At 29.9% G+C, this 22,262-nt stretch overlaps 1 long non-coding RNA gene across 1 annotated transcript in view; it reads left to right on the top strand.

Moving 5' to 3' along the window:
• Positions 1-1,258: 1,258 nt before the first annotated feature.
• The window catches only part of LOC119600926, a 169,702-nt gene continuing 148,698 nt past the window's right edge, over positions 1,259-22,262 (top strand). The window contains exon 1 of the long non-coding RNA XR_005231169.1: positions 1,259-1,737. This is a non-coding gene — a long non-coding RNA (uncharacterized LOC119600926). The remainder of the gene's footprint in view (positions 1,738-22,262) is intronic.

Here is a 22,262-nt window from a genome sequence, read left to right on the forward strand (position 1 = left end):
AAACTCTTATATGCAAAAATGGTCTCTAACTAAAATGTACAACATTTAATTGTCTATAGAAATGTTATAACATCTGAAATCGTAGGAATAACAATAAGCAAGATATTTGAAAAAAAAACTAATTTTTGTAACCTTTGACTTTGAGATTAATTAATTAGCCCCTTAATTAAGACCATAAGACAAAGCCCTGTACCAATTCGAATTTTATCAACATAACTTTATTTGACAATTAAATATGTGGACCTTATATGGTAGCTATGACCAATAATGGACGATCCGAGAAAAAAGTGGTAGAATAATTTTTATGTACACAAAACATATTTAACACGAATTTTATTACAATAACTTTATTCATCAATGAAATATGTGCGCTTAGGTGATATTCGGAAGAGGACCTTATAGGGGAGCTATGACCAATTGTGGACCGACTGAGTTCTACGTTGATAGTATGATTTCTGTTCATATTATATTTGCATGTGCAAAATTTTGTGTTGATAGCGATATATTTGAGGGAGTTATTAACGAAAAACTAATTTCCGGGAATATATACCTTTGTATGGGGGCTATGGGAAATATTGGATCGAATGTAAAGATTTTGAACGTAATTGATCACTGCCCTGAAAAAATGTGTGACAAAATTCATCGAAATATCTTTGGTAGTTTCTGAGAAAACTTCAAAAGAATTATGAAAAAAAACGTAATTTTTTTCGAGGTAGTCTGAAATTTTTACTCATAACTTTTTACGTTGTGAACGGATTTTGATGATTTTCAATAACAAACTGCTTAGGATAATAATAAATATTTTCGGTGAATTTGGTTGATTTCCTTTGCTTAGTTTTAACGTGAGCGTGTTTTAAGCAGACAGACGGATATAGCTAAATCGACTCAGAATTTCATAAGGACCCAGAATATACATATATACTTTATTGGGTCTTAGATGAATATTTCATGGTGTTACACACGGAACGACAAACTTATATATACCCTCTATCACCACTGATGGTGGTGGAGGGTATAAAAATAAATATAAGTTTAATATAGCTATCATTTGTATAAATATACATATATAGTGTATATGCTTATTTTTTAAATCGTTTACGCATATTTTACAAATACTTTTTTAACGGTTACTTTTACGTAAGAACCAATTATATATTGATAACTGATCGATGGCAATTGAAAAATTACACTTGGCAATACTATAACTGCAAAGCAGTACAATTTCTCTACTGGCAATACCCCTTCGTTTAGTTGTTGACATTTTTATTCGCGGCCGCTTGTTGTTTTATCACGCTTAGTAAAATTCTTTCAAAATGTTAAATATACGGTTAAAAGTATTTATCAAAGTGTTTTAGTTTGTGCATTTTATTAAAGTTTATTGAAATTTGTTAAATAAATAGTCAAATTATGTGTGGAAGCTTTGTGATGAAATTCTTGGAAGAATTTATTATTATGTAGTGTATCTTGTGTATTACAACAATGCTATTGAAGTTTAAAGTGTTTAAGCAAGTGTTCTTGTTTTTGTTGTTGTATAAAGTAAATATATAAATATGAAGGAAAAAGAAGAAAATTACATGTTTGTAATGAGAAATTTAATTTAAAAGATAAATAAAATGCATAATATGTAATTGTAAGAAAATCATAAATAAATAAATTAATTGAAAAGAGAACAACAATCTTTAATTGATAAAAAAGAAAAAAATTCAGTACTATACATTTAGGAATGCTGCAAAAAAGGTAAGTTGAAAACTAATTTGTTATTTATTGCTTTAGTATCATTTATATATAAATATAAAACTTATTAATTTCTTTTAATAACAACAAATTTAATTTATTTTCAAATACCTAACCAATTAAATGTTTACAAAAATTTTAGTTTATTTTCTATATAACTAATTATAAAATAGACAAACATTTCTTTTAATAAATATTTTAGTAAGAAAATCTCAGTTATTCAAATCTTAAACCACATAGAAGAATGGTTTAATAATATGCTATTTACACAGAATCACTTTTCGTAAAAAGAACTACTGCACATTTTTTGTTTGTGAAATATGTAGTATATTTTTAGGCGCCATATAAAACTGATGTACTAATTAAATATACTCCAAAGGTTATGCCCTGTTAAAAATAATTTACATATATAAAAATTTAAAGTTTTCAATAAGAATCTGAATCTTATATAAGCTCCACACAGTGGTTTAGAAACGCCTAAGATTATGCTCTGTTAAAAATAATTTATATAAAAATTAATAATTTTTGGTTGAGAAATTATTATTATACCCTTCACCTACGTGAGAAGGGTATATATAAGTTTGTCATTCCGTATGTAATTTCTATAATATAATTTTCCGACCTTATAATTTTCTGGATCCTTATAGATAGCGGAGTCGATTTAGCCATGTCAGCCTGTCCGTCTGTCTGTGTGTATGTTGAAATCAGTTTTCAGAAGACCCAAGATATCTGCGAGATCCGAATTTTCAATAATTCTATTGGAAATACGATCGAATAGAACGCTATTTAAAATCAGCCCAATCGGCCCACAAATAACGAAGATATGAGTAAAAATCCAAGACCACCTCTGAAAATTTCTTCAAAAATTAACTTTTTTCGTGCATGCTTATACAAAACAATAAACAAACAAAAACAAAACACAGTATCAAACGGTAATTTTTTTTGTTATTTGTTATTGTAATTCTTGTTTATAAACACAAAGCAAAGAATGAACATCACGTTACGTTGTTATTGGCTAGAAACATGAAATTAAATATGTAGAGCCTGGACTAGGCCAGAACACATAAAAGGGGACTTTTTGGTACTTTTTCGTTCTACAAAAGGTACTTTTTGCATTTTCTATAATATTGAACCTAGAAACATGAAATTAAGTACGTAGATCCCGGATTAGGTCAGAACACATAACAGTGGTCTTTTTGGTACTTTTTCGTTCTAAAAAAGGTACTTTTTGAATTTTCTATAATAATGAACCTAGAAACATGAAATTAAGTACGTAGATCCCGGATTAGGTCAGAACACATAAAAGGGGACTTTTTGGTACTTTTTCGTTCTACAAAAGGTACTTTTTGAATTTTCCATAATATTGATCATAAAAACATGAAATTTTACATGTAGGGCCTTGACTAGGTAAGAACCTATAAAAATGGACTTTTTTGTACTTTTTCGTTCTACAATAGGTGCTTTTTGAAATTTCTATAATATTGAACCTAGAAACATGAAATTAAGTATGTAGAGTCTGGATTAAGTGAGAAACCATAAAAGGGGACTTTTTGGTACTCTTTCGTTCTTCAAAAGGTACTTTTTGAATTTTCTATAATATTAAACCTAGAAATATTAAATTATGCGTGTGGAGCCCGGAGTAAGTGAAAACCCATAAAAGGGGACTTTTTGGTACCTTATCGTTTTACAATTGATATTTTTTGATTATTTGTAATAAAATTCGTACTGACTGTTTTTTAACACATCATGGTGAAGGGTTATATACCCTTCTATATAGAACTCTTACTTGTTTTTCGTTATTTTAATTCTGTATCTCTGGAACTATTGAATATATTCACCTGTTTAAAGCTTAGGTGTTTCGTGTTTTGGTACCTTATCGTTTTACAATTGATATTTTTTGATTATTTGTAATAAAATTCGTACTGACTGTTTTTTAACACATCACGGTGAAGGGTTATATACCCTTCTATATAGAACTCTTACTTGTTTTTCGTTATTTTAATTCTGTATCTCTGGAACTATTGAATATATTCACCTGTTTAAAGCTTAGGTGTTTCGAGCCGATTGGCAGTTCGAGGTTATCGTGGGAGGAATGCTGGCCAGTAAGTAGCCCCTCAAAGATCTAAAAAATTAGGTTTAATTATTATACCCTACCCCACTATAATGGTATTATGCGTTTGTGCTGACGTTTGTAACACACAAAAATATTGGTCTTACACCCACCTTAAGATAATACCAATCGGCTTTCTGAATCGATTAAGCTATGTCCGTCCGTTTGTGTGCATGTAAATTTTTGCGCACTTTTTACCCAAGGTCGAAATGGTTGAAATCTGTCCATTATTTCGCCTAGCGCCCATATCAAAGTTGAATCCCTAAGTGATTACGTTTTTAATTATACCAAATACTTGTACAAGAACTATAAACTTAATCAGCAGAAAATTTCCCAAACTTATACAACTTATTGATATTGATTTTCTGTCCTGCCCCTGAAGAAGAAGAAAAAGTGTCTTTGCTGAGTCTAATTTTATTCCATTGGATCTAAAATTAACTAGTGATAAGGCTCAATCGGATAATGAAAATTGGTGAAAGAATTCGATTAATTATCACAGAATTGGTTAAAATTTACCACTTTTTTATACCCTTCACGTTCGTGAGAAGGAAGAATTTCCACAATATAATTTCCCGACCCTATAAAGTATACATATGTATATATTCTGGATCCTTATAGATAGCGGGGTCGATTAAGCCATGTCCGTCTGTCTGTCTGTGTGTGTTGAAATCAATTTTCTGAAGAACCCAGATATCTTCTGGACCCAAATCTTTAATAATTCTGTCAGAAGTTTTGTTATTGTTTTTTTTTTTTTGCGAATCTGTCTAATGTGTGTATATATAACAACAGGTGTATTTATTTAAGCTAAATAATACTTAAAATCAATCGTAGCAAAAATAACAGAAAAAAGTTCTTTTTAACAAGCAAATAAATAAACAAACAAATAAATAAACGAATATCTAGACAAACAAATAATCGAAGATATAATAAATACATAAATAAGGACATTCATATACACACAATATTAACACTCATACATAAGAATAAGTAATATTATCTTTTACAACTAAAGGTCCTTACACAATTTTTTTGAACTAAAAAAGCTTTTTAGTACAATGTTCAAAAAATAAGTCCTTTAATTCTAAAGGCGCATGCCTTAAGTTCATGCGAGCTTTACCGGTTAAATCTGAAAATGAATTCGTAAAATGAACCCCCTTTAAATACACTCATAAAGTCATTACTTACTTGTGTTCGCGTACACATAACAGTAAATATTATGTTTTTGTATCTCTTTGCCATTGTTTTGATATAATTTACCTTTTCATGTTTCATGTTTATTTGTTGTTTTGTAAACATTAAGGACACGTGTTGGAATGATTATGAACTGAAATTGCAATATAAAAAGAAAAATAACAAACAATCATCTACATACATGTTTTATAAATGTGAATACAAAAAAAAAACAAAATGTTGATGGCAGTATAACTCCACACAACGTATGGTTTATATTATAGTATGAATAATTAATATTGCTCATACGTTACACGATTTCTCCCATCCCTTTAGTATTGTGTGTATTAATTTTGTTTGTCACAGACGTGATAAATTATTTTTCAAAAAATGAAGTACTAGATAAAAAAAGTTGTTAGTTTATTTAAAAATAAATAAACACACGTTTGCTTTAAAGAAATTTGTAATTTTATCATATATACATATAAATATTTTTGACGATTCTTAATCATTTAGGTTTTTTAAATCATTTAGTGTGGGAAACATTGTTATTGGTCTCATTGGTATGCCATATATAATGATGATACTTACGCTCCGATTTATTGCTCTTATTGTTAATAACATTATTTTTTCAATATTTATTTAATCATTAAAATTTCAAGTAAAATATTCCTTAATATATGATATAGTTTGGTGGCCTTAAAAAACGATGGTGGTATATCGTCATTAAGATGTTCTAACCATGTCCCGCCCGCATGTGTCAACAAAGTTTTAGGAAAAAGTATATAAGAAATTTGTACTTCATTGATGGCGTTATTGCGCGAGTTGTCTGCATAAAATAGGATGTTTAGACGGAATACAAGGGGTCCATAATTGTATTCGGTACAGATTCCCTGTGATTGTCTGGTCAGATTTCAGCAGCTAATAATAAATAGAAGCCTTTTGGTTCCACCAAATATGGACCAACACCTTAGCACCAAGCTCCTATTGAGTACGACAACAATCTTCACGGATTAATGCCTCTAATTTTTTGTTTCAAACATAATTGATTGGCTTGTACGATCGTTTTCTTTCGTGGCAAAATCATAACTTCTGAACTGCACGAACAATCTCGTTGAAACAATGAAACACCGGTGAGTAATCGGTGTGTTTTAGCGGCCCATTTTTATATCCACCATCAAAAAAGTATATTGATTTTGGCATTCCGTTTATAACCATCGAAATATTGGTCATAGACTGACAAAAGTATATATATTCTGGGTCCTTATTAAACTCTAAGACGATCTAGCCATGTCCGTTCGTCCGTCTGTCCGTCTATCTTTCCATCTGTCTGTTGAAAGCACTATAGATTCCACAAATATTATTTATAGGTAAGGTTTGTTTGGTATTCCAAATGAGCAATATCGGTCCACGTTTTCGGATAGCCCCCATACAAGTGGAACCCCGGAAAATAGCTTTAACGGGCATATTTGTTTTAGAAGTATGAGTATAGCAATGAAATTCGACAAAATTAATTTCATATGAGCCAAAATCTTCCTAACAAATTTTATGAGGATCGGTTAATAACTGACCATACCCCCCATATAAAGTCCCCTTCAGAAAATTATTATAACGCTCATTACTGGCTTAACAATAAGAATATAGCGATGAAATTCGAAACACATAAGTTTTACAAATTTTATGTGGTACTGGCTTTAAAATTCGAATAAAGCGATGAAATTCGATACAGATAAGTTTCATGAGAGTCAAAATCTATTTATCAAATTTTATATGGATCGGTTAATAATTGAACCTATCCCCCATATAAGGTCCCATTAAATTATTTTAACTCTCATTACAATTTCATGCGGAAAGTGTCGGGAACTGATGTTCGATGTAAACATGTTTAATATGAACCAAAATCGGTCTAAAAAATTATGAAAAATTGTATGAAAAACCTACCTCTCAGTAAGTAATACCACCCTGATGATTTATGGAAAATAAAGAAGGAAATAAAATGGTAAAGAAATTAAGTCGAAATCTCTCACGTATTAGCTATACCTACGATTTTAATTTTGAGGATTTCGGAGAAAACTATTTCTGTAGTTTTAGTAAAATCGAATAATGATAACCCATAAACTGTAAAGGTCAAACTCAAGCTATGCAATATTGGAAAATTCTCTTGAAACAATAGTGAAATATTATTTCGTCTTCAACCGATTTAAATTAAACTTAGAAAAAATATATAATGAAGTCCTATATTTATAATGAAATCGAAAATAAAATAAATTAACCCTTAAACGTAAATATATTTTTATAATTATATAAAATGTCCTTAATACATGAACAAAATATTCTCTTCCATTTTGCGAGAAAATGGTGGGCGATAGAAAAAACAGTTATCAGATTCGGTTTCAGCAGCTAAAAGTACATTAAAAATAGTCAAATTGGTTTCAAAACTTTTCATAAGCCTTCATTTCGTTGGCCTGTATTATTGGTTAAACATCAGTAGATCTTTAGTTATCCAGTGAAGTAGTTTTAAAGGAGATCGTGTAGAAGTAGTACATATAGAAGGTGTCACCAGGATTGACAGCTTAAGATATAACTCTTACTAATACTTACCCAGCAATTACTGCATTACTTTTAAATACTCTTATAATGACTTATATCGTATTTTTAACATCCTATTTGTAAATTCTTATTGCAGTAATTATTTGTAAGAAAGCGCGTTAAGTTTTTGCTGGGGGTAAATTCCGTTTTCAATGATTTTGGAATCTTTTTAAAGTTCTTCATATATGTATGTATGTATGTACACTAAAAAATACCATTAGTATTTGTGACATACATAATTACTTAAATATTTATCACAATTTTTAAATCTTTAAAAATTCAATTACATTTACTAAATGTTTAATTAAAAGGCACACAATTTAAAATAAATGCAATTTACAGCAAAAACTGCAGAAAAACAAAAACGTTTTGTTAACATAATTGAATTGTCATTACATGTATGAACGAGTAAATGAACATTTAAAAGTATAATCTATCTATGAGAATTTATGTACATACATATGTATGTATGTATGTGTGTGCATCATCAAAGTATGTTTATATATTATTTATACAGATAATGACAAAAAAAGTATATATTTTAAAAGAAGAATATTTTTACTTGTAATTTATTTTTATATACTTTGACATAACATGGCTCTTGATTTTTTATAATTGCTGTTGTTGTTAAATATATGACTATTCTTTAACTTTTTTTGTTTTTGCTATTTTTAATGTGTTTTGTTCATTCTTATGATGCTGAGACGACAGTAACTTATAAATTTGTTAAACTTATATGAGTTTGTATATGGATATACATATTAGATATATTCTGTTCATATATATATGTATATGAACAAGTATATTCAAGAGTGTATGTGCTAGTTAAGGACAAGTTCATTTATCTATGTGTTTGTATATATAGAAGTGAACAGAAATATAGGTGTGATATTTCTTGACTATTTTTTGGGTTGATAAATTTTTGTTAAACAAATATTTATGTTTCCAGGACATACCAAAGTAAATCTGCCATATTTCCTGATATTGAATTGTTTGACTTTTACATTTTGGAAGATCTCATATAGAATTTCAGTTTCCTTAATCCTCATAATAATTTTCTTGTCTTCGATTTGGTATGAAAAAGTACAATAGCATAAACATATAAATATGATTTTCATTATACAAAAAATTGAATTTTCTCACCTATTTTTCTGTTCACGTATGTTTATTGTATATATTTCTCTATGTATGTTTGTACTATAATTTATGACAACAATTATAATAAAGAAAATACATACGTAAATGTTGAGTGAATGTAAATGTGAATTTTAACACTACGAGTGTGATAAAAAATATAAATTAAAAATTATGCATATTTTTTAATTTAAGTAAATGCTTAAGTGTTTAACCCATTGTTTTAAACGATATGTTAACATTCAAATCGAATATCAGAATATGTCGGGAATTTTGAAGAACTAATCAAGCGAGACATTAGATTAAATACCAGTAGGAATCCTCTGCATCATGGATCAAAAAGCACCTGATCACTATACTTGCTTCAACAGAAGTCCATGCAAATACGTAATGTATAAACTGGATTAGATTAAATATGGCGGCAGTAATGTAAATCTAGACCGTATTGGACTGTAAAAGACCATTAACCGAAGGCCACTTGGTAGTAATATGCAAAGAAAGAACTTGCCTTAAAGGAAAAGGAATTCGTGGAAGTTAAACTGACGAATGCGAAACTGTACGACTCAACGAGGACTGATTTAAAAATGTAGGCGAGAGAATTCCATAAACCCAGTTGGAATAATTAAAAGGTGGGTAGAACCACAACGATCTTTTTGAGTAACAAGAAAAGAACGAGAAGCCTCCTTAGAATGAGCAAGTTCGAGTTTAATATTTGTACACACAGGAATACGGACAAAACTATACAAAATTGGACAAGCAGATTCAGGTGAACAGAATATCTCGATAACTTTAGTTATCATTGCCAGGGTTTCGTCGAAATTAGATCCAAATATATTGGGCGCGATATTATTCCGAGCATAACATCCCTAACTAACACTGATTGGAAAAGTCATAGGTATTACGTCCAAGAAACTAAGTTTCTGAACATCAGACGATAATACCTTCAGAGATATATATACGATTTTTACCACCAATGTTTACCATGTAAAGTAGAGTACAACATGTCTTATAGTGGTCCTACCCAGAAGGAAAAAAGACGTTTTAAAATTATACACGCCTGGTATCAAATTGACACCAAAGTGTTTATAATTTTTCAATGACATCCGTTATCAAAGTATGTACGGATTGTTGTCAAATCAACAAAAAAATAATAATGTGTTACCAAAATGCTATATTGTCAAATAGTAATAACAATGCGTTGTTTCAATGACAACGATGCATTGTCAAAATTGCAACGTTGGTTGTCAAAATGATAGCAGGGTGATATTTAAATCTTATACACATACATATCGCAAACCCAGTACAAAAGTGACACAACTCAAAAAAATTTTTTAAAGAAAAGGAAACAAATTTTTTACAAATTCTGAAAGATAAAGAAAGACATAACGTTTTTTCTTGAACAGTTAACAACAACAAAATACACTAATATTTTTGTAGAGTTAAACAAGTATCTTGTGTATAGTTTAAGGCTTAAAGAATATAAAAACGCAAAAATAAAATTTTGAGTTGTGTCACTTTTGTACTAGGTGTGCGATATGTTTTCTAAATGTTAACAAACGTGGTAAGCTCACTTTTGACAACGGATTGGATCAATTTCGGTATCGGTTTTTTGCTACTGTGCAGGTGTATTTCTTAGGATATTAACATAACCAGCTACTCAGTTCTAACTGACTTCAATATTTAAATATTAAAAAACAGAACATTATCATTTACTTTGCTAGTTAATGTTTTCTGGAAGCATCCGATTTTATCATCATGTTTAATTTCTCTAAAACAGATTTTGTCAATATTCTTTAAAGATATAATGCACTGATATCATTATTTCAGCTACTTTTCTAAATATTCACAATAATTTAGTGCTTTTTTCCAGTCATTTCCCTTTTCGCCTTTCGAACAGCCTCTAAAGTGTTAAAACGATTTTAATCTTTCACATCATGATTTAATTACAGAAGATTTCAAGAAAACAAAAACATGTAAAAGAATGTCTATTCAAATTTAATTTAGTTTCAAATAAGATTATCCTTAATATATTATGTTTTCTTTTTTTGTTTTGTTCGTATAGCATTATCTTGTCAGGTTTTGTTGTAGTTTTTTATTTTAAATTTATCATAAATAAATTTAAGTCCTTTTGATTGTTACTCTACATACATGTATTAAATAACTTTTGAATTCTGTTGAGAAAAATAAAAACAATAAAAAGTTTTCTTAAGCCTACACATTTAAAATTATAAGTATTGCATATACTACCGACATCACTTATATTTCGAGCACTCTTTGTTGGTTTTTTGTTTGTTTTGTTTTCTTGCCGTTATTGTTAAAACAAATAATCGTAAATAAAAAGTCATAATAACACAATTTGTTTAAAGAAAGAAAAAAAAAAACAAAACATATATTTTTCGACTTTTTCATACACCATGTATAAATATTTTAAACTCATGAAAAATATGCTATTAATTGGCCTCTTTAAGGGCCTTTTTATAGATACAAAATTACTTAATTGGCACTTCTTTGTATTCAAGGCCTTTTCTGCTTTTTTCTGTTTTTTCTAACAGATCATGATATGAAGACCTATTTAGAGACAATTCTTGAAGAAAAGCTTTTAAATAAAGAGCTTTACCAAGAGGCCGCCTTGAAAAATTCTTATTTTATAACATAATATTAAAAGGGCCTCTATGTAGCCCTTATATTTTTTTACTGTTTCAAAGTATTATTTAAAATCCATGAGTATAGTTTTATATAAACACACACACACAACAATTTATTTGCAACTAAAACAAAAGCCATGGAGGACGAACTTGAAGCATTGATGTTTTAAATATTTTACTTTTCATAATTTTTGTTAGTATGTATAAACAATAGGTTTATGTCGTCACAACCCAGCAAAATTTTAAATAAAAAAATTCAAATGACAAAAGAGAATTTTAATGAAAAATGTATGGAAAGGCCGTTTTCATTGAAAATGCTTATTTTATAATACATTTTTATGAAAAAGCTTTATTCTTTTGTTTGTATGCTTTTATGCACAAGGTTGCTTTGATAAAAATACTGAAAAGTTTTATTTAATTTTTTATATAAAATACTTTTTAAAAAATACTCAGGGATGTCTGGATCCTCCAAAATTGTTCATAAATTCGCTTCATAAAGTTCATAATGGCTGTACTAATATAAGTCACGGAACTCTATTTCCAAACATTAACTATGTTGGTTCTCGAGGGTGTTTTCAAGTTTCTAAACCGAATGACGGACAGCCTGGCGGTGGTGAACGAGAATGGGGCTATCGTTACCCTTTAGCTTAAGGAGGGCAGATTGTCCAGCACCTGGCAATCGTTTATGCCCCGCGGAACAAAACTAAATAGAAGGTGTTTCGCTAAAAAAAAATAAACAAATATGGATAGGGCCTAAATAACACAGTAGCGGCGACAAGTGCTGATATGCTCGCTCGCGATTCATGTGTAATCGTTATCCTGCAATCGTGAGCAAAAGACTACTGAAGGTTGATACATTCGGGATAAGTTCGGTGTTGTTGTCGAATGACAACAAATACCCGACAGAGGAGTGACTGTGGGACTAAGCGTTGGATATGAGTTGGTATTAATTGTATATGATACATGATGAATGTAGGGGTATACGGGCCTTGCCAACCCGTATACTTAGATTAAGTGTGTAGGATGTTGTTCTCTTATGAGTGTGTCGGATAAATGAGAAGTGTGCTTGGTTGAATGGTGATGGATGAAAGGCATCTGATACAAGTGACACCATTGAATTTTTCTTCCTTGTCCAGGTATGTTCAGAGTAAACTCTGTTCCTACCAGAATTACCACAATGTGTCACTGTGATTAAGAACAAAGTCTCGGCTAATTTGATGAATTCGTATTTCGGTCTACCTGTTACGTCTCTAGGTGCTGTTGCCGACTCAACATAGGCCATTCTATCTGCATGGTTGTAAACGGAAGTGATGCTTTTGCATCTGGGAAGTTAAGTAACGGGACAGCAATGGCCAGAGTTAGATAGCTCAAGTACTTGAGCAAAGTGCTCGTACACTGGACCGGAACTTCTAAATACGTAAATTTACATGCAGGTGGCAAGCACAATGGGGCTGTAGTGAGTCGTCAGAAAAGCTCAACCAGTGGTTGGAAAAGACCACCGTGAAATACTTAGGTAAGGGATCCGACTCTAACTCCTTAGATGATAATAACAACACAATCATACCAAATCACGAAAAGGATGAAAAACGCCTTTTAGGAGCACAAAGAACGAAGTTTAAGAATATGCTTAATGAAATTACAGTAAGCCAATCTCACGACACTCCAAAGAAAAAATCGGATTTACTTCAAAAGTAAGGGTGTCTCAGAGGAAAGAAGAAGTTAGGCACTGAAAAATTAAAAGAGCGCCAAAGTTTCTAAGAGATAACACCGGAATAATCTGTGTTGTTCAGTATTCGATGCCGGTAATCCGACAGGCAAAAACATAATAGAACAGCAGAGTATGATAGAAGATCTGGTCAACAATAAGATGGTGGTGGACCATGCAATCGCTCCATATGCGTAAATTAAATTCAAATAAATATGGAAATTAGGGCGATATTAGGTGACAATGGACCGTATTGGATTCTAAGAAAGCCTTAATCGAATACTGTCCCATAGGTAGTCTGAGGTTAGTATGATGGTACTATACAAAATTGGATGTGTGGATTCAGACAAACGTACAGCATGTGGAGAGGACAGTGAAACTCTTTGTCAGGCTTTCCACGAAATGAAATCCAAATATCTTGGTGATCCGAATAGAGCACAACTCACTAACACTGGTTGGAAAATTCTTAGGAATTACTATGTTTCTAAACATCGAAAGATAATACCTTCATTAATCAATATACATATAAGGTTTTTGTTTTTATCAAAAAATATTTTCTAAGGAACGTACAACAGTCCCAATAGTATCCTAGGTGTATTTTATTAAATTTGATGTAATAAACATCCTACTATTAATCTAACTATTTTGGTTTATTGATTTCACCTTTTTGAAAATAATCTAAAACTCTTACTGGGTTACACTTCAACTTTAAATATTAACAAGTTTAAGTATGTCTGTAAGTTTTCTTTCTCATATTGTACTATACATATGGAATATAAAGAAACTTTTGCATATGTAGAATTTCTATAAGAAGCAAGAGCAAAAGTTTTTGTTGAAAAGAACTCATAAAATATAAGTTTTTATAATCCTTCCTCCTTTCTGTTGCTTTCATTTTTTTCTGTATTATGCAAGAATACTTTTATTTGTCGTATTGTCCTAAAACAAAAGGGAAAGAAAAATATGAGTTTTTTCATTTTATTTTGTAGAAAAAAAAAAAAAAAAAAAATTAAAACAAAAACCGAGAAATGAAATTTCAATGTTAAGTGGAAACATAAACAATAGATACGACTAATTTTGTATACCAACTTAAAATGTTTCATATGAATGTCTGTCTGTAAATCTAACAAAAAAAAGGAAACAAATTTTTAAATAAAAACTCTGACTGCTTATCATAAATACTTAACACACACACCCTCATGCTTAAGGAAATCTTATTTATTTTATTGTAGTATGAGTAAAAATATTTAAAAGTACATATATATTTGATTTAGTTCCAAGGCTTATAAGTATATTTTTGGGTCATTTAACAAGTATGTATTTACTTTTTGTATATAATGTACTAAGTAATTCGGGAAAGAAGCTAATTGTCACTTAAATAATTTTATATAATCTAGGGAGAAGCCAATAAGATTGCATGTACAATGTAGTAATCTATTGTAGCTTGGGTATTTAAAATCAAAGTGAAGTGTGATGGAAGTGCGACACCCAGACCTGCAGGATTACTATTTATTTATGAACATTTATATTGTGTTAGAATTAAATAACTGACAGTTATTTTATACATATGACTGACATTTAATTAAAGTCTATTTTATTTAAATTTTAATGTTTTCGCTCAAGCAAAACATTTCACAGAAGTTTTTGAATTAAACACAAATGTCATTAATTAAAGGATTTTAAAAACAACTGACACTTAAGGAAAACAAAAGTTCTTCTCTAGTTTAATTTTAATTATTGGAAAATATATTAACAAAAATTTTGTTACTTTATATAAAACTGAAAGGTTAAGTATACAAAAATTGTATTTTTAATTACCTTTAACATTAAGAATTACTTTATGACCTTATTTAGTTAGTTTGAAAGGAGGATGTATATACATCAAATCCGAAGAAATACACCTAGGCCTCTATCGGGCCTGTTGTGCGCTCCTTAACCAGTGCCTCATGTGGGGATCGAACCCACCACCTCCGGTCTACCAGACTAGAACACTAACCACTAACCTATCGCAGGCCACCTTAAGACATTTAAGTTCATTTAGTATTATTACACTAGTGTTAAAAATATTGCCTTAAATGTACGATAAATCTATTTGTTATATCACTCATAAACAATTTAAACAATTTTAGAAATAAATACATTTTTTTCGTTAATATCAATATAATAAGCATTTTAACTAACATCTCCTCGTTCATAATAAAACATCCTCTACACAACATGATAACATCCTTACATTTTAGTAAAATGAATTTCCTTTTGTATTCTCTTATGAGAAAACTTTCACTAATTATGTCCAACTCATGCCGTTTAATTGAACGATTCCCCCATAGACATGAACGACAACATAATTTGCCATCTCTGTACTGGAAATTTTGTTAAATAAATTTCTAGACATGTGAGTTTGGAGAAATAGGAAATGCCATATAATGGTCACACATAGTTAAATTTATTAGTACATAATATGTTAAGAAATTAATTATTAAATACACCGTGAGAATTGTAATAATTTTAAGCAAATACTTAAGTGTATTTCACTGTAGTTTGCATAGAAAACATAAAATTGTAGTTTTATTTATATACTTTACACTTCTATAGTGTTGATATTTGTTACATCACTTTAAGGCTTAGAATAATTTTCTGAGTTGATTAAGCCATGTCCGTCCATCTTCCTGTTTTTAGATATAAAAATTCAAATCAAACTACTGCTCTCATTTTTTTTGTAATTGTCCGTCAGTCTAATGGTCCCATATCAGAATCATTTTTTGAGTCGATTAAGACCTTGTAATCGAAATACTTGTCACAATTTTGAAGATAATCGGTCCATTATTTTACAAAGTCCTTAATAACGAATTTTGGTCGAGTATTTTGTGTCACTTCTGTAATTTCTGAATGGCTCGTCCAGTTCTAGTGAAATTTTACATATGTATGTAAAGAGGATGTGCAATGAAGTTTTCGTTTTGAATTTTTTTCTTCATGGGTCCACCAGGGGGCGCACTTGGTCACTTTAAAATAAATCCCCCATATAAGAAAAATGTAAAATAATTTTAAAGCATTCCAGTAAAAAAAAGAAATTCCAAAGAATCGACAGAGAAATAGGATTTACTTCATGAAAGTACTGAAAAAGTCCTGAAGAAGTGATGATTTTAACACAGGCTTGTCATAGGAAGGATGTCCTTTTAATTTGATTCCAAATTCACTACTTCTAAAGTCATTCCCAAGAAGTAATTTTTATGCTATTTTTTTACAAAAATGTAAGAACAAAGAATATATCTTCAGCATTGAAAAAATAGAATTATTTTCGCTTCTTTGGAAGTAATTAAACATCACTTCCACAGAAGGTAAAAAAATGCATTTATTGCTACTATTGAAGTGGTGATAAATGTTATTCTTTTGGAAGTACTTCGATTTATTTTTGCTGGGATTGGTACCCTTTTGAAATTCGTACATTTAAAGGTTGCTATGTGCAACAAAAGTTATTTTGGTCCTTTATAACTTTTCAGCAGATACCTAACTAATAACAATTAAATTTCGCTTACAAAATTTCTCTCAGCATAACTCGGTTATGGTCTACAGAATGACCACAGAAGAAAAAAACACAACAATTTTTTGACATTTAATCCGACACAATTTGCCTTTTCCTCAATTCGCCGTTGTTTGGGTTTTTTTCTACATACTCTTTTTGATACTACTGCGTATTTCTAACAAAATACCACAAAGATGCAATAACAATGGTCTGATGATGTCTAAGGGCAACATACCAAAAAAAATACATTAAATTGTCCAGACATATACGCTGCAGGGTTAGAATATGTGAAATTGTTACAATTCCCTAAAAAAGAACAGTTACAGTAAAATCAAAGGAACTGAAAAAAATAGATAAAAATCAACCATACATGCAGTAATTACGACAACAAAACAACACTGTATTTTCAGCTCAAAATTCCTTTTACCATTTACAACAAATACCAGAGTTTTAAAAGGAATACTAACATCAATGTGGAAGCATATAATACATACATGTTTTCTGTATTTTTTGGCTTGACATTTAAACACTCAGACAGACGGACAGACAATCTCACACATATCGTTTGGAAAATAAAGTGTGAGTACTGTGTATGAGTAAATATGACCTTAAATTGAAACAATGATTGTTAGTATTTTTACAAGGAGAAGTCGTCGTCTGACTTTGTGAGTATGAGTGTTAAAGAGTATTATATCATCTGCAATAAGCTTATGATAATAAAATGTCTCATAGTGGTTGTACATAGAATTTGATACTTTTCTAGTTACAAAACACACATACATACACCTAACCAGACAAGTGCAAAACAACAAATACTAGAGGAACAATTACAAAATGTCATTTGATAAAAAAGGATATAAAAGAGACAATTATAACATAACACATTTTCTTTGCACATTTTTGTGGGTTTTGAAATAATAGTAATAATACAGACAGTAAACGTGTAATAGACAGCGAGGAGAAACAGTGAAGAGTATAAATTGTTTGCTTATTAACAAGTTTATCATATTCAAACTAGACTCCCTTAACAGTTTTCTTATCAATGAAAACTTAGTTCAGAGCCCGTGGGGATTCAATATCATTATTTTATCATTCATGTTACTTTCCAGAAATATTCGAAGTTTAAACCAAAAGTCAAAAAATTCCTACAATTAAAACTCAATTTAGTAATAAAACAATATCTTTAAACTTACAATTAAATATTTTCCTTTCGAAGGGAGTTTTTCAACATGATACTCTGCAGATCCATACAAAAAAATAAAGACTTTATGTTAGTAGGAAAACCTAATGCAAGTGTCATATAAACTTTTCAACTTTTAGTCGTAACTTGTTAGTTACACCTAACAAAGCTTTGATTAATGTGTTCAATGCAACACAATATTGATACGGTTGGTATGACTAACACTTCGAAACACATTTACAGCACTTGGAGGAGTATAAATTTTGCTTTTATACTATAATACGACAAATATTTCACACAAAATGCCAAATATAGCCTTCATCAAAATGTTGAGGCTGTATTAATTTTGTTGTTCTATTTGCAGTACAACGAAGTATTCGTCTTAGACCCACAAAAGTATATATTATTTAGTCTTATTATTTTCTAAGATAATCTCACCATGTCCATTCGTCTTTCCATTAAGACAACACCTAGTTTCTGGGTTTACTATTAATAATTTGGTTCTTAAGAATTGTTATTTTCAGCATCATTTATTATTTGCCACATTGTCTAGGTTTCTGTAGGTTTTAAACCCAGCCAGCCAGTCAGCTAGACTCTTTTAGATAGACCAGACCAACGAACGAATAAATGTCTAGATGGCTGAACACAACGATACAATTGTACAAATTTTTGTCAACATACTCATGTTAAGAATATCAGGCATATAAGGACAATATATATTTTATTATTATCAAAAAAAAAAAAAAAAAAGAAATTATGTTGCAAAATATAGCACAGTCTATAAAAATTAAAAAAATTATAGAAATATAAAAGCGAAAAACAAGTAGAATATACTACATGGATGTACTGAAAAAGATATGCCAATATACTACTTCTGAAGTCATGCTCAAAATTTAATTTTTATGTTCTTGTTAGGAAGATATTTGGCAGTAGTGAAGTTATCATATTTGCTACCCTAAAAGCACTATAAATAAAAAACCCATTTAACGATTTTGAAGATTCTAACTACAATATCTTTCCAGATTTACAATATGTTATATATGAGAGCAGCCAAGCAAATTATTGCAAGTTCGCCAATTTCTATATATCTATGAAAAATTTGAATAATCTAACAGTTTTCAAGATATACGAAATTTTGTATTTAATTCATATATGTGGTGCCAAGCCCCCCATTGAAAGTCCGCCCGTTATTCTCTAAATGTTCAGATGAATGTCAAAGTTCTTCAAGTAAAATTTGAATATTCTAGCTCTAATAGTTTCTCAGATATACGAATTTGTTTATTTTATTCATATGGGGACTCCAAGCCCTCCAGATGAAAGTCCGCTCTTTTCCTCCAAAATGTTCAGATGAATATTAAAGTAATATGTGCAAAATTTGAAGAATCTAGTTCTATTAGTTTCCCAGATAAGCGAATTTTGTATTTAATTCATATGGGAGAATCCAAGTCCCCCATTGAAAGTCCGCCCGTTATACTACAAATGTTCAGATGAATGTCGAAGTTCTGCAAGTAAAATTTGAAGATTCTAGCTCTAATAGTTTCTCAGATATACGAATTTTTCTATTTTATTCATATGGAGGCACCAAGCCCCCCAGATGAAATTTCTCTCCTATTTCTCTAAAATGTTCAGATGAATATTAAAGTTCTTCGTGCAAAATTTTAAGAATTTAGTTCTTTTAGTTTCCCAGATAAACGATTTTTTTGTATTTAATTTATAACCCAAAATGTTTACATGGATGTTAAAGTTATTCGTGCAAAATTTTAAGATTCTAACTGTAATAGTTTCCAAAATAAAAGACTTTTTGTATTTAATTTATATGGGAGGTGCCACGCTCCCTAATGCTAGTCCGCCTACTTTTTGTCCAAAATAATCATATTGATACTAAAGTGGCTCCGACAAAATTTGAGAACTCTAACTGTTATATTATCTCAAATATACGGATTTAATATTTTCTTAATATGGGCGTGGCTCCTCGCCCACTTGAAATTTCAAAATAAAAAGTAGCCTATTACCTATTCCAGACACACAGGAATACGCTGTGAAAATTTCAAGAAAATCGGATCAGCCGTTTAGTAGTCTATAACGTTGAAACATACAAACAAACATACATTCATTTTATAGGTAGATGGCGAATGATAAATTTTATTTAAATAAATATTACTTATACGCACGCTAACCAGAGGATTTGGCGATCAACTATTTTTAAAATTTACTAAAAAAGTTAAAATTTACAACATTGGCCTTAAAAAGGAAACATTTTTACTATGAATGTACTGCTCAATTTTTATACCGATTTAAGTACATAACTGTATACTTATATATTTGTATAATAGGGTAGCCCCGTTTAATTCATTCTAAGATACCATTTCTCAAAATTTTTGTATGGTGTGTGTCAAAGAATAAAAAGGTAATTTTTAAGGATTTTTTTTCAATTTCTTTCACATTTCACGCAAATTATTAATGTGGTACGAATAGTATTTTTTAATAGGAAGTTGTTTTATTTGTCAAGTTATTTGTTCCTCGGAAATTTTATTTACTTGCTCATTGAAATAGATTAAATTGAAAATATCTACTTCGTTTTTGGTTTTATACAGGACTACCCTAAAGAAAATTCATACATATGTATCTATGTACACATGGATGAGTACCTACATACATACATACATACGTATGGATATATGTATGTAGTTTGCAATCTACTGATGACAATGTGTCATTAAATTATTTTGCGTGTGTTGCATACTTTTAGGCGTGTAAAGGCCATCACAAAAAATGTAATTTAACAGATTATATATTTTAACAACAAACACGCATACAAACAACACAAAATACATGATGAGTATATGCAGTTTATACCATAAATATCCCCAATTGTTTATGTAGATATACAAATGACGACACCACCCACTCCCACAACTGCAACACACTATATACTTACTTTTATACTTGCATAGTTAGTTGTACATAAGTATTTCCGTCTCCCCCTTCTTTTTTGCATGTGTTTGTCTGTCTATGTATTTAAACATTAATAAACACACTTATTGTCTGACATGAAAGACGAAGCAATTCATGTTCATGTTTATGCAGACAATGCAGGCAACCATATAATTTATTGTTAGTTGTGTTCAAAGCGAAAAGGAGGGGGTGAGATGAGAGAAATTAAAAAAATAAGGTATTTATATTTGTGTATGTGTGTGTAGGCAAAATTTCATTTATAAATATTTGGCTGCACGTTTAAAAAATGTACTTTATTTTTGCAAAGTACTTTTTGTATTTATTCCAAGTAATTTTTCAAGATATTTCTTGGTTGAAATGGCACAGAACTTGTTGATTATGACCAATTCTAATGTATTTAAATCTTTTATATATTTATATTTTGAATAGTTTCCTGAATTTATGAGACTTGCACCAAAAAGTACTTTTCTCATCTCATCTCTGGTGCGTGCATATGATATGTCGTTATTAAAGTTCATGCTGTTAGAGAAGTAAGAGGTGTGAATTTAAACAGAATAGAATTTTTATGTTCAACAGGCTGTTAAATCAGGGGTGGTATATAATACGTGTGTGCATATGAACTGTTAGTAGAAATTATGTTTAATGATCTATTTTTGGATAGTAAAATTGCACATATAAACATGTACTTTATATGTAAATAAACACACTTAATAGCTATAGATACAAACATATTAGAGGTTTCCCAAAATTTTTACAATATTAAAAATAGTTTGGTTTTCAGTTAAAGCATGTCATTCCTAGGCCAAATCTACTTCATAAACAAACTTGCCCGCAATAAATAAAGTATATTAACAATCTTTATCTAGGATGAATTTTGCCTCACCCTTTACAAGTATAATAAGAAATATAAACAACGTTTTATGTTCAAATAACATGAAGTAATAAATTCATGGGTGCAAATAAACATACAGGGAATTATGTTTAACGAAGTAAGGATGATATTGCAAATGCTTAAGTCCTGCCTGCGTTTGTAAATTTATATTACAGGAATAATTTCGTTTTAAAATTTAAAGGGAATATTTTAGGATTTAAAGCTGAATAATGCTGCACAAGAAATAGTTTATTTGAAAAATAACTATTATCATTGGTTCTAGACTTATACTAGTGCAGTTGTACTAAATTTTGTCCTATGTTACCAGTTTATTACTAGCATGACCATATGAAACCCTAAAACAGTTATGAGTATTAAAATATTTAAATATATGGGGGTCAAGTACAGATCGATCCTCATACATTTTAATGAAGAGATTTACATTTATATTAAAGTTATTAACGCCTTGAAAATTGCGCGAAAAGTTTTCATGATCGATTAGTATACTTTAAGGGGAGATATTGGGTTATTGTTTTTGGATTTCTTTTTATTGAAATCTTTATGAGTTTAAAAATATTCACTTCCAAAAGAGAACTTAAAAATTACTTCTTAAGCATGATTTCAGTAATAATAAATTTGGTATCATTAA

This window comes from Lucilia sericata, unplaced genomic scaffold (genome assembly GCF_015586225.1).
Source record: "Lucilia sericata isolate MDLA Ls3-8-SP2 unplaced genomic scaffold, ASM1558622v1 Contig000128F_arrow, whole genome shotgun sequence".
NCBI classification, from domain to species: Eukaryota; Metazoa; Arthropoda; class Insecta; order Diptera; family Calliphoridae; genus Lucilia; species Lucilia sericata.